The following is a 13,789-nucleotide window of genomic DNA, read 5'->3' as shown; positions in this document are numbered from 1 at the left end:
AGGAACACTTCAGTAACACTACACTAGAGAAAAATATATTTATTATCATATGTTACTTCAAATGTTTACATCGATATGAAGTGTTTCGTTGTCACGGCTACATAAACAAATTTCCGCACACAGGAAGACAGATGTTATGGTAATATTTTACATGTATTTTAATCACAAAAACGAACGTTTGCATCAAGTGAAAGCATCAGGCACATTGGCTACCTATAAGCTGTTTTAAATGTAAAATGTTCAATGTCGTGCTGATGTGGGCTCGGGTCGGGTATCCATCCTATCAAACACACAGCGCGACTGAGAACATTCACTGAAGCATCGAGCAACAGTTCGACTGCAATGTGAAGTGTATGCAACAATACTAACTATTATAATTCAGAATTATTTCTTACCTTAAAATCTTTCTTGTCTTCAAATCGCGTTCTTCTTCTTCTGATGTAAATCCAAAAATCTCACAATGGGCGCGTTCGCGAGACGCATGGACAATTTGCATCTCTATATGTTTTGCGCGTGTGGGTGTGGTCACATTAAAACTAATGAGCAAAGGTTAGAGAACCTGGATATCTTGTTGGTTTTATATAAATTACTTAAACAGAGAATATTTGTTTTCATTTTGAATCAGATAATTTAAAACTACACACTTAAATGATTATAAAGATACAGAGCTCATAAATGTGTGACAAGTATTCGCTGAGTTTTGTTTATGTTTAGAGACGTGCTCAAGAAAAAAAAAAGTTCACGAGACGGAGAGGCAGAAAGCACACCCTGTTTAATTTCTTTATTTTACAAAAGCACAACGTTTTGTTTTGATTTTAAGTGGACACATACAAAAGTAGACATATCACAGATTATTTTTTCATATTTATTAAGTCTGTATGACCATATATGACAGAGAATTTTAAGTTTATTTAGCTGCTATGTAAAAAAAAAAAAAATCGCGCGAATCACGCCGTCGTGATTGCCGACCCCAGAGGGTTAATATGAGATGATTTGACTGCTTTTATTGCCCTCCTCATTTCTAAGTCGCTTTGGATAAAAGTGTCTGCTAAATGATTAAATGTAAATGTAGTTAATGTTTAAATTAATCAGGTTAATGAGCAATGAAAAAAAATAACCATACTGTTATTCTTTAATGCATTAGTGCATGTTGGAATTCAGTTCAGTTCAGTTCTGGCTTTTTTCACTAACGTTAGCTATTTAACGGTACATGCTATCTACATATGAAAACCATGACAGAGCCAAACTGCTAGCTCAATTATTGACTCGTCATCATACGTGACATTTTTGTATTTCTATACATTCACTAGTTGTTTACTTACCAGAGATAAAATGTGTGCTGCATATCCTAGAGTTGCTAGTTGGTATCCAGCCTTCTCTCTTCACTGCCGCAATCCAGGCGTCACAGTGTTTTTTGGTTTTCGGAAATCTAAATGCTCTGATTTCCGAAAGCAAGTTAGTTCCAAGCCTGAGAGAACAGCCAACAACCGAACAGCAAGCTCCTAATTTAAATTTGGACATTTTTTTTAATCAAATGAATGCGAAAATAATCCAACAACTGCCAAAAAAACCCAGCGCCTCCCGTCTGTTGTTTTGAATGTGCGCGATAACTAACCAGAAACGTCTGAGGGCCAAACACGTCACTTCCTTCCATCTACAAACTGCTGTTGAAATGGTCTATAGGCACATAGACTAAAATTAAATTCTGAAAATCAAAATATACAGACGCTAATTTGTAATATTCAATTTAATTTTTTATTCCGAAACATAAACTCTCATTCAACTATCTTCTTGCTTCTTCTTCTTGCTTTATTCCTCCTTCCTCTTCTTCCTGGCCACCTCCTGCAACGTATCCAGGGCCTTGCGTCTGGCTATATAAATTTTCTTATCAACATGTTTGAGACATGTCTACCTCTCTTTGGCCAGAGCAGTGGTCTTGGCACTTTCTCTGCACTTTCACATGTAGCACTACAGCCATACTCCACCTGCCTCTTCTGCTTTGCCTCCATCCTCTTCTCTCTGTCGGTCTTGTCCCTTCTCCCTGCAACCCTAATGTTCTGGCAGATAGTTTTATCAACTGGCCCCATGTTGATGTCATCTCTTTTGAACATGCCAATGCAAGTCTTGCCCCTTGACCTCAGCACATATTTCACAGTCTGCACTGCATCAAAGGTGGAGATCTTCATGCTAGATCTGTTAGCATCAATCACATCTCCCATGAGACTAAAGGAGGACTCTACCAGTGGTCCATGGAAGATGGAGAGGGCCCCTCTGATAACCTGGCTGAGAGCTGGATACTTCCCCAAACTCATGACATGGGCCCACCACTTCACAATGTCATCTCCATCTTCATACTTGGCCAGGTTGGGGTCCACATTGTACCTAATGATCTCCTGGGTGATGTCACTCTCTAGGGCCACTAAATGTGTCATGATCCTAGCCAACTCCTTCAGCTGAGTAACAGCCTGGGAATGGCCCCTCACCACAGGATCAATAGAGGACAAGGCTGTAGGGTCTTACTTTTGAGAGGAAGTATATTTTGTGTCTGCACCACGTTCCCTTTCGAGGGAACTCGCGATGCGTCAATGACGCTTTGGGAACGCTTGCGTGATTACGTCTGAGCACGTATGTCAACTAGTCCAATGGAAAGAATGAGCGTTACGGGCGGGTGACGTCATGACCAGGAAGAGATATAAGCACATCCGGTGCGTTACTCGCGTTAGCTTTCGTGTCTCAGCAAAGCGCTCTATGTCAAAACTGTCTGTATTATTTACTGTTGTCTGTCACTTTATATATATATCATGGCGAAACAGCTATTCAAGTCTTGTGCTTCTCCCTGCCCTCGTTTTCTTACGGGTGGGGATACTCATGAGCTTTGTGTAGTTTGTTTGGGAGTGGAGCATGCTATGTCAGCCTTCGAGGGGGCTGACTGTTTGCATTGTGAGCGTCTCCCGCTCCGCATGCTCCGCTCTCGCTTGTCCACATTTGAGGATGATGGACAAGCTCGCGAACCTCAGGGCGCTGGACCCGCTGCTGCCGAGGCAGCACGGAGAAAGCACACCTGGGGTTCGCAAATGGATCTCTCGGCGGGGTTGGAGACGGGCTCTGCCTTATCTCCGCCTTTACCCGGGGGATCCATCGCTCGCTTGCCGGTGTCGGAAGCCCGCCCAGCGGCTTCTTCCGCCCGGGAAGCGAGCCCAATGCTTCAGTGCTCTAGTTCTGAGGAGGTAGAAGTACTGAGCATTGAACAAAGTGACACATTAAGCACACGTAGGGGGGAGGATTCGCCATCTATTTCCCCCGCATATGAGGAGTTAGTGGATGTTATATCTCGTGCTGTAGATAAATTGAATATTGACTGGCCAGCAGAGAAAAAAGATACTCGTCCTAAGAGCAAGTTAGACGAGCGATTTTTATCTTCAGATATATCATCTCCATCACGGGCCCTTCCATTTTTTCCTGATCTTCATAGTGAGCTAAGTAGATCATGGGATAAACCATATTCATCTCATCTTTTTAGTCCCCATGTTAAAACATACTCTGAGATTAAGGGACTGAAGGAACATGGTTATGGGTCGATGCCCCCAGCGGAACAGACGCTTGCGAGCTATCTGTCTCCTGGATCAGCATCGTCCCTGAAGGCTCCCGTGTTGCCCAATAAGCCGTTAAAAACGACATCGAACTTAGTGGGCAAGGCATATACGGCAGCAGGTCGCTCCCTCTGAGGGGGGTTCAAAAACAGTCAGTTCGGTTGTTTCCTGCCAGTATGCTTCAGGTCACCGAAGTGGCTGTTCCAGTAATACCAGAGGCCAGTCTCGAGAGACTGGTACCCTTAGTAGATTTTCTGACAGAGTGGAAGAATCTGCCGAATATATCTCCTTGGGTCCTGCAGATAATAGAGAAAGGTTACAGAATCCAGTTTTGTTCTCCTCCACCTCGTTACAACGGGGTGTTACTCACGCTAGTACATCCCGAGCAGGCTCTGGTAATGGAGCAAGAAGTAGAGTCTCTGTTAGCGAAGGGAGCTATAGAGCAGGTGTACTCGCCCGACATAGAATCGGGGTTTTACAGCCGCTACTTTATCGTTCCAAAAAAGGATGGGGGGTTGCGTCCCATTTTAGATCTTCGTTTGTTGAATCGTGCAGTCATGAAACTCAAATTCAAGATGCTCACTCTCAAGCAGATCGTGACGCAAATCAGATCCGAGGACTGGTTCGTCACGATAGATTTAAAGGACGCTTACTTCCATGTCTCCATCCTCCCTCAACACAGGAAGTTCCTGAGGTTTTCTTTCAGGGGCAAAGAATACCAATATCGGGTGCTTCCATTCGGTCTAGCTCTATCACCCCGCACGTTCACGAAATGCGTAGATGCAGCTCTGGCCCCGCTCAGGTTGCAGGGCATACGCATTCTGAATTATATCGACGACTGGTTGATTCTGGCGGAATCGGAACAGTTAGCGGTTCGGCATCGACATGTCGTTCTCGCTCACATGAAAAAATTGGGGTTGAGACTCAATACCAAGAAAAGTGTGCTGTCTCCATTACAGAGAACCACTTTCCTTGGTGTGGTATGGGATTCAGTCACGATGCGGGCCACACTATCGCCCGTTCGTGTAGCTGCTATCCTCGTAGCCACGAAAGGGTTGAAGCTAGGCCAGTCACGCACTGTGAAACAGGCAGCGGCGTCCAATGTGATACCCTTTGGCCTGCTGTACATGAGACCCTTGCAGTGGTGGCTCAGAACCAGGGGGTTCTCCCCGAGGGGAAACCCACTTCGGATGATCAAGATCACACGGCGGTGCCTCCGTGCCTTGGTCATATGGAGGAAACACTGGTTCCTATCCCAGGGTCCGGTGCTGGGAGCTCTTTGCCATCGAGTTGCGATCTCGACAGATGCTTCCCTCACCGGCTGGGGAGCGGTAATGGAAGGCCGCTCAGCTCAGGGTCTGTGGAGGAGTCATCATCTCTCTTGGCACATAAATTGCCTGGAGATGATGGCTGTCTTCAATGCGTTGAAATATTTCCTTCCAGACCTGAGGGGCCATCATGTGCTCGTCCGTACAGACAATACATCGGTGGTCTCTTATGTAAATCGTCAGGGGGGTCTGCGTTCGCGTCCACTCTGCAAACTGGCGCACCAGATTCTCCTGTGGTCCCTGGGGAAGATACTCTCTCTGAGGGTAGTGTATATCCCTGGGTGCCAGAATATCGGAGCAGACATCCTGTCGAGGCAGGTGCTGAGGCCAGGGGATTGGAGACTCCACCCCGAGGCGGTGGAGCAGATATGGGAATTTTTCGGCCAAGCGGAAGTGGATCTGTTTGCGTCTCAGTACACGACGCACTGTCCACTATGGTTCTCCCTCACTCATCCAGCCCCTCTGGGGCTGGACGCTATGGTACAGGCGTGGCCGAGGCTACGTCTGTACGCCTTTCCCCCTGTTGTTCTGCTCCCAGGAGTTCTGGAGAGAGTCCGCCAGGACGGAATAAGTCTACTTCTGGTAGCACCACGCTGGCCGAGTCGGATTTGGTTTGCGGACCTTATTCGTCTCCTCGACGGCCCTCCCTTGGAGATTCCTATCAGGAGGGACCTTCTGTCTCAGGCAGGGGGCACAATATATCACCCCCGACCAGAGATTTGGAATTTATGGGTTTGGCCTCTGAGGGGGCCCAACTTATAGAGAGTGGTCTTTCAACTGAGGTTGTGGAGACCATTCTTAGCTCCAGAGCTCCAGCCACGAGGAAATTGTATGCACTTAAGTGGAAAGTTTTCACTTCTTGGTGTCACCAGCATCAGCGGGATCCAGTCAACTGTTCAGTTAACACAGTACTTGAATTTCTCCAGGATCGCTTTTCATCAGGTTTATGTCCATCTACCTTAAAGGTCTACGTGGCGGCCATTGCGGCTTTCCACGACCCGGTGGGTAATACATCTTTGGGTCGAGACCCCCTGATTATTCGTTTCCTTCGTGGCACCTTGAGGCTGAGGCCTGCAACACGTACTAGGGTGCCGGCTTGGGATTTGGCAATAGTTTTGGAAGGCCTTTCAGGGGCTCCCTTCGAACCCCTTGAGTCGGTTTCAGAGAAATTTCTGACATTCAAGACCATCTTTCTTCTGGCTATTTCGTCCCTAAAAAGAGTCGGAGACCTTCAGGCCCTTTCGGTTTCTCCCACCTGTCTCGAGTTTGCTCCTGGGATGGTCAAGGCATTCCTTTACCCTAAACAGGGATATGTACCTAAGGTGCCAACCAATATTCCGAGGCCTATTGTACTGCAGGCGTTCTATCCTCCTCCGTTTGCCTCTTCGGACCAGGAAAAACTGAATCTCTTGTGCCCAGTGCGAGCACTGGACACTTATGTCCACAGGGCTGCCCCGTGGAGAAGATCAGATCAGTTATTTGTCTGCTTTGGATCACCTAAGAAGGGTCTTCCAGCTTCTAAACAGACAATTAGCAAGTGGATAGTCGAGGCTATTTCTCTTGCTTATGAGTCCTCTGGCCAGCCATGTCCTCTGGTGGTCAGAGCTCATTCGACTAGGAGTATGGCAGCCTCTAAAGCCTTATTATCGGGGGTTTCCCTTCAGGAGGTTTGTGATGCGGCAGGCTGGTCCTCACCGCTCACATTTGTGAGGTTTTATAGCCTGGACCTGGACGCTGCCCCAGGGTCCCAGGTGCTTTTATCTTAGTTTGCCGACAGTTTTGTCTGCTGGCATTTTGTAAGTACGGCGTATTGGGTATTCTCGTTCCCAAAGCGTCATCGACGCATCGCGAGTTCCCTCGAAAGGGAACGTCTCAGGTTACTATTGTAACCCTAGTTTCCTGAGAAGGGAACGAGACGATGCGTTGCCCTGCCATACTTCCTGCATCCCTGCGATCGACTTTGCTTCGACTCTTTCAAGCTAACGCGAGTAACGCACCGGATGTGCTTATATCTCTTCCTGGTCATGACGTCACCCGCCCGTGACGCTCATTCTTTCCATTGGACTAGTTGACATACGTGCTCAGACGTAATCACGCAAGCGTTCCCAAAGCGTCATCGACGCATCGTCTCGTTCCCTTCTCAGGGAACTAGGGTTACAATAGTAACCTGAGACGTTTTTCTTTCTGGCAATCTGAAGCATAGTTTTTTTCTCATTTGTCATCATTTTTTTTACTTTAAGCACAACATTAAAGTAATGTTATGACATTTACGACATGACATTTAATCAGAATTTTTTTTTGTAAATGTTTTTATTGCTTTATATTCTGTAGGCTTCTCACAGTCCACAATCTCCAGTCACTAAACCTGACCTCTTCTCTTTCACTTTCTGAACAAGATACAGCAAAAACATTAGTATCTTTGTAAACTGCAAAAATGTCCCAGTTCCAACCTATTTAGTGGCTGCCAAATAGTGGTTTCGTGGACACTGCATTTTTATGCGCACTGAAATGGCCCCAGGACCCAGAAATTGCTCACTCTGTTGCGTCGGGGCTCCCCGATTGGCAAACCGAAAGGGCCCGGGCCTAAAAAATATATTTAGGGCCCAAGCCTTGAAAAGGCGAAGGCCCTATTGTTTTCCAAAGGATTATTCTTCATAACTATTATTATTATTATTATATTACTACCTTTTGGGCACTTTTGGGGGCCTTAACGTGCTCAAACACTCTTGAAACATTGCACAAATGTCAGAACCCGCGGCCATTAGAGCCGGACTGAAGCTGGTACCCGGGCGTGGCAGGGGGGCTCGACAGCGCCCCCTGGAACGCGGTCTGAAAACTTGGTCCATAAATCAAACACGCTTGCGTGTAATAATATGAAACTCGGTACACTTATAGATCTCATCGGTTCATATATCCTTCGTGCTCTGACTTTTAACCCCAGCCCAACAGGAAGTCGGCTATTTGGCGTAGTTTAAAAAACACATGCAATGGAATTTAAAATACTCCTCCTAGAAAATTCAACCAATCACCACGAAACTCGGTGTGCATGAATTCAAGACATGGAGGATGATAAATTGCGAGGGGATTTTTGATATCTCGAACGGTTTGGCCGTGGCGAGGAAACGAATTTATGGCGAATATTGGAAACAGGAAGTGTGTTATAACATCCTCATACATTAACTGATCTTGATGAAACTTCAGCAGTGTATTCGCTGTAAGAGGCCGATCACATGGATGTGACTATTGTGAGTCAAAGTTATAGCGCCACCAACTGGCAGCAGGAAGTGTGTCACTTTCAAAATGCTTTGAAATCACCCTCTTATTTTTACCCGATTTGCTTCAAACTTCATCTGTATAATGTAAACACACGGCAGATGTAGACCTGTGAAAGGATTATTGATATCTTAAATACTGTTGCCATGGCAACGCATCAAACTTTAATATTCTTTTTTAAAGTTTTTGAGACTCTTAGCATACTTGAAATTGCATGAAACTCGACAGACACTTTACATTTATTGCCTACTACACTTGTGCAAAGTTTCAGAAACGGGCGTGGTAAGGGGCTCAGTAGCGCCACCTTTAGTCAAAAATGGGGTATTAGTTTTACCTACAGTAACAAAAATCGGTATCTATATTTATCTCCACGAGCCGGACAACTTTCTAATTGACAGTCATTAGCTCCGACCAACAGGAAGTCAGATATTTTGGTTTGAATGTGTACTTTTGGAGCATTTTCCCTCTGCCCCTCTGCGTCTCTCTGTGTGTGTGTGTGTGTGTGAGGAGGGGGGCTAGTTTAGTTTAACCCTTTCTCTGCTGTGTGCAAAATCTCTGGCACTTTTGAGTATATATATTATATTATTATATATAGAATAATAATATACATGTTAAAAATAGGGGGGGGGGGGGGGGGGGGGATATACACACATACCGGTATATATATGTAACCCAGATAGCATTTACCAGTAAAGGGTTAAAGGAAAAAGAGTGTTCTAGACGGAAAAGACATGTATCCAACCACACATCGTGCTGCAGTGACTGACACCTCTGTGAGCCAATAGTAGCAGCATATTGAGGAAGCCGCCCACAGGTCGCGCGGGCGCTGTCTTCAGCAGTGAGCAGATGAGAGCGCATTAGATGAAACAGCAGCACGGAGTATTTCTTCAGAAACTCTGCGTTAAAGAATGAATCTTGTACAGAACTAAGTGCATCTGGAAAGTTGGACTTTGGATACATTAGCCTGAAAAGTCGTCGAAGAGAGAAAAGAGTGAATTGATGATCGGAGGAGAGCAGATGTAAAGGATTTCGGAGTGAATCGACGTGAATGATCTTTCTTTTATGAAACTGATTCTATATCGCTTTGGTGAGTGAAAATTCAGCTATCAATCCGTTTCATATAAAAGACATGCCAAAATCTCTGAAGTGATTTAGCAAGAGCTAGTTGAACAGTACACGTGTAATGCGTGAGCTGAATTGGATAGCACGTGGGCTAAAGCTACCACATGTGAAAGAGAAATGCTAATTGTGTCATGAAGTGAGAGCGATTGATTTATAAGCATTGATGAGTTTAAATAAATGTGAAGTTAGATTGATGTGTTATTTTGAAAATGTATATTTGTTACAAGAATGTTTGAATCTGAGATTAATTATTGTGTTTGCCTTGTATTTTGCAAGGCTGGGTTTTTTTGTTTGTTCTGTGTTTCTGTCTATGTGATCGCCTGCGAGAGATTCCTGCTTTGTGCCAAACATAATCTCCTGGAGAGGAATTGTCTGATTAAATGGCATGATTGTGTGCGCACAAATGGCGAGCTAGCTGCCCACGGACCCGTTCCACTTTGAACTATGCTTTTTGACCATCAAATGGTAGGACAATTCTGATCTTTCTTGTTTTTTCGGACACGAAAGACTATTTCCTCGAACTTGTTGATTTTTGCCCTTGAAAAGGAGAGACTTTATTTTTTGGAACTCAAACCGATCGAAAGAGAGTTACATGACTCTCTGAACTGAGCCATTTGATCATTTATTTGACTGAGTCAAATTGTTGGGTTTTGTATTTCCAATTACTGTTTTGTTTTGAAAAGAAAAGTGAATTATTGGAAAAACTTCTATATTTGAATTTATTTTGGGTCAAATTGAATATATACTCACACTTTTTGTACATTGAGTTTTGTACATTTTGAATGTTGTATTGTTTTATTATTGTAATTTACTTTGGCTAAGGTGAAAGAGACAGACAAAGTGTTGAGTTTTGAGAGTCCACTTTATTTACATGTTGAGTGAAAAAATATGAAACTTCATTGAATTGAAACCGTTGAGTTGTTGAATCTTTCAGCCTACAAGAAACAATAGAAGAGTTGATGACAATATTTTTATTTTATTTACTGAATGTCATTGATTAATTGTTCACATGTAATTAATTTGAATTGAAACAAACTACAAATAGAACCAGATAGTCAACTATTCACTTACCTGCTTCATCATTTCCTCCCTCCAGTAGATGTTCCTCACTTCTGATCGCATTGGTCCATATTGAATATTATTGCTAGGTGTAGCATATCAGTTACGTGGTGCGCTACATATATATATATATAAATTTTTTTTCTTATATGTGCCCTCGATGCGCACTTTTGCAGAACCCACACTGATGCAAGCTCTAAAGCAGACTTCTTCTCGACAGTCAAAGTGGAGTTACGTTATTGCCCGTCGTGCACAGGAACCCTAAAGGCACCGGGGTGGCGGTTTATATATATATATATATATATATATATATATATATATATATATATATATATATATAAATAAATATAGCTGCAAGCAGCGATGGAGGGCCCAAGCCGGTGGCACCGTCTTCCTGGTGCCTTTAGTGCAACTAAAGGCACCGGGGTGGCGGTGCCACCGGCTTGGGCCCGTAATTGCTGCTTGCAGCTATATTTATTTATATTTTTATATATATATATATATATATATATATATATATATATATATATTTTAAATTATTTTTCATCCATCTCTCTGTCTGCCATTGAAGTCAAACAGGCCCGGTTTCAGCCATACACTCGTCCGGACTCGAAGCGCTTAAAAAAGAGCAAGGCCTGTCCAGGGCCTCATTTATAAACGTTGCGTACGCACAAAAGAAGGCGTACGCCGCTCTCTACGCAATAATTGGTATTTATAAAAAGCAAACTTCACGGGAAAATGTGCGGTCCTTCACGCAAGCTCTGACCCAGGCGTACGCACAAAAACGGGTGAAATGAGAATTGGCCACACCGTCGGCAGATGGAAGAAACACGTGAAAGTGTGTGAAACTGTAGACCGTTGTGTAAAAGAAATGGCAATACTGCCTCTCATAAACATGAAGACTTTACAAAGTAAGTCTTACACCCGTTCATCGACTGCAGTGTAAAACAAACTAAATCAAACGAAAATTACAACAGAAATGCAAATTAACACATATTTGCAAAAAGAAAAGTGAAATATGTTCTGCAATAATATTGGCATGTTATTCAATTCATCCTCATAAATAATATGGTAAACAGAACGAAATAATGTTCAAAACTGATATTCTCGTCAATGTGTCCGTCTGGTGGAGCAGATATAGACGCAATTATATAGACAGATAGATAGATAATTCGATATATACACACACATATATATATATATAGATAGGTAGATAGATAGATGTATTAATTGTCCACTGGGGAAAGTTGTTTTCATAGTAAACATTTCTTCATCAGCTACGGAATCATGGTATTCATGCATTATGCCTTTAGTTTGTTTTATTTTTTGATAAAATAACGTATGACGTATGTCTCAACCATTAAAAAAAAATTAAAAAATACATTTGCACTGAACTATTTCCCATTTCCACGTAGATTATAACCGACATCTGTAGCTTGTCAGATGCAATTAAATGGATGGAAATAAAATGCCCCATCACAATGCGTAATGACGCACAATGGCTGATCTTGTCCGACCATTTCTTTTTTATTTCGGCCACGGTCCGAGGTTGTGAGGCTACAGTATTTACGGCGTCTTCAACATTTTGCCACTCAAGTGCTTTTTTGGCATTAGTAATGCCCACACTGTGCCCTCCAAACAACATTTTTCTCCTCTTTTCCACCTCGCCAACGATAACTTCCACTTCACATTGAGTGAAATTACTTTTTTTTTAATTTCCTCTCTGTGTTTGCCATGATTTCGCAATCAATGAATATTAACTTGTGGGCGTTTCACAGACTATTTATGGGCAACTATAGGCGTGACATGAAGCTGCAAAAGCTGCGCTACATTTAGAATTGATTGTGATTTATTAAGGGAAAACTGCGTAGGATGTGCGTGCGCACGGTTTTATAAATCCGAATATTTCTATGTTTCATCCGTACGCCACTTCTGACGCAAATCCTACGCAAAGTTTTATAAATGAGGCCCCAGGTCTGCTCAGTCACGCAGTGTTTTATGTAAGGGTCGGCCTCAACCCTCTGTTTGGAGGATGGTTTCCATAACAGTGAAATCTCCTCTGGTTTGGGGCAATCGGTCATCCACCCCTCCTGGCCAATCAGCCTCGCCACTTTAGCAGCTGAAGGCCTGCGGAGACTGAAGTAGCCTGAAAAACAGAATGACAAGACTGTGAATTAATGTCGAGTTAATGGGTGCCAATGCTGTGTTGATGGATTTGGAGACTTACCGAGAGGATAATCTTTTCTTTGGGCATACTGGGAGAGGCGCCACTTATCATAGTAATAGCGGTCTATTACTATAAACCCACAATCAGTAAGATATTTAAAAACTGGGAGAAAGACTGCCACGTGCTGGTTTCAGTCCGAACAAGTCCTGTATAAGTGAGGAATATAAAGTTTATAGTAATATACGATAAGTGTGGGCAAGTTGCTAATCTGCTGTACATAGTTTGTGTTATGTCCTTGATAAATGAAGTGACCTTACCCGGCCAAGGAGTATAAGAGCTCGGCTGGCTCATTACGTACCGCACCGGCACTAGTCAAGTCAAGTCACCTTTATTTATATAGCACTTTTTACAATACAGATTGTATCAAAGCAAATTCACAGTGATAACATGAAAATAATACAAAAAACAATTTCATCATCGTCCATCTTAAGGCAGATCTATAATATTGTTGAATATTAAATGTCCCCAACTAAGCAAGCCAGAAGGCAAGGCAACAGTGGCAAGGAACCAAAACTCCATCAGGTGACAGAATGGAGAAAAAAACCTTGGGAGAACCCAGGCTCAGTCGGGGGCCAGTTCTCCTCTGGCCAACGAGCGAACAGTGGATGATTATGATTCAGGAGCATTACAGGTCAGAAGTCAGAATGAATCAGAGTATTTGTCCAGTTCCGGTTGGGTGAAGTCGGAGTGGAGAGGAGGAGAAGACTGGTTGACACTTCAGGTCAGCGGCGTCGTCATGTCCTGGCGCTGGTCCTTCATCAGATCTGGATACGGCCTGGTTCCGGTGGACAGCGGTAAACCTCGGGATAGACAGAGAGACTAATATTAGCGTAGACGTCATCCTTCTTATGATAAACATCAGGACTTACGGGAAGTGTTCCCGGTCCCGGCTGTTCTAATCTATGCAGCCTAACATTGAATTATAGAAGTCTATAATGTGTTATGTGTATGCTAGGCCGAAGAGATGTGTTTTTAGTCTAGATTTGAACTGACAGAGTGTGTCTGCTTCCCGGACAATGTTAGGAAGACCGTTCTAAAGTTTTGGTGCTAAATAGGAAAAGGATCTACCGCCAACAGTCGATTTTGATATTCTAGGTATTATTAACTGGCCGGAATTTTGAGATCGCAGTAGACGTGAAGGACTATAATGCGTTAAGAGCTCATTCAAGTACTGCGGAGCTAAACCATTT

Source organism: Phoxinus phoxinus (assembly GCF_949152265.1).
Source record: "Phoxinus phoxinus genome assembly, chromosome: 20".
Lineage (NCBI taxonomy): Eukaryota > Metazoa > Chordata > Actinopteri > Cypriniformes > Leuciscidae > Phoxinus > Phoxinus phoxinus.
This window is presented reverse-complemented; position numbering follows the sequence as displayed.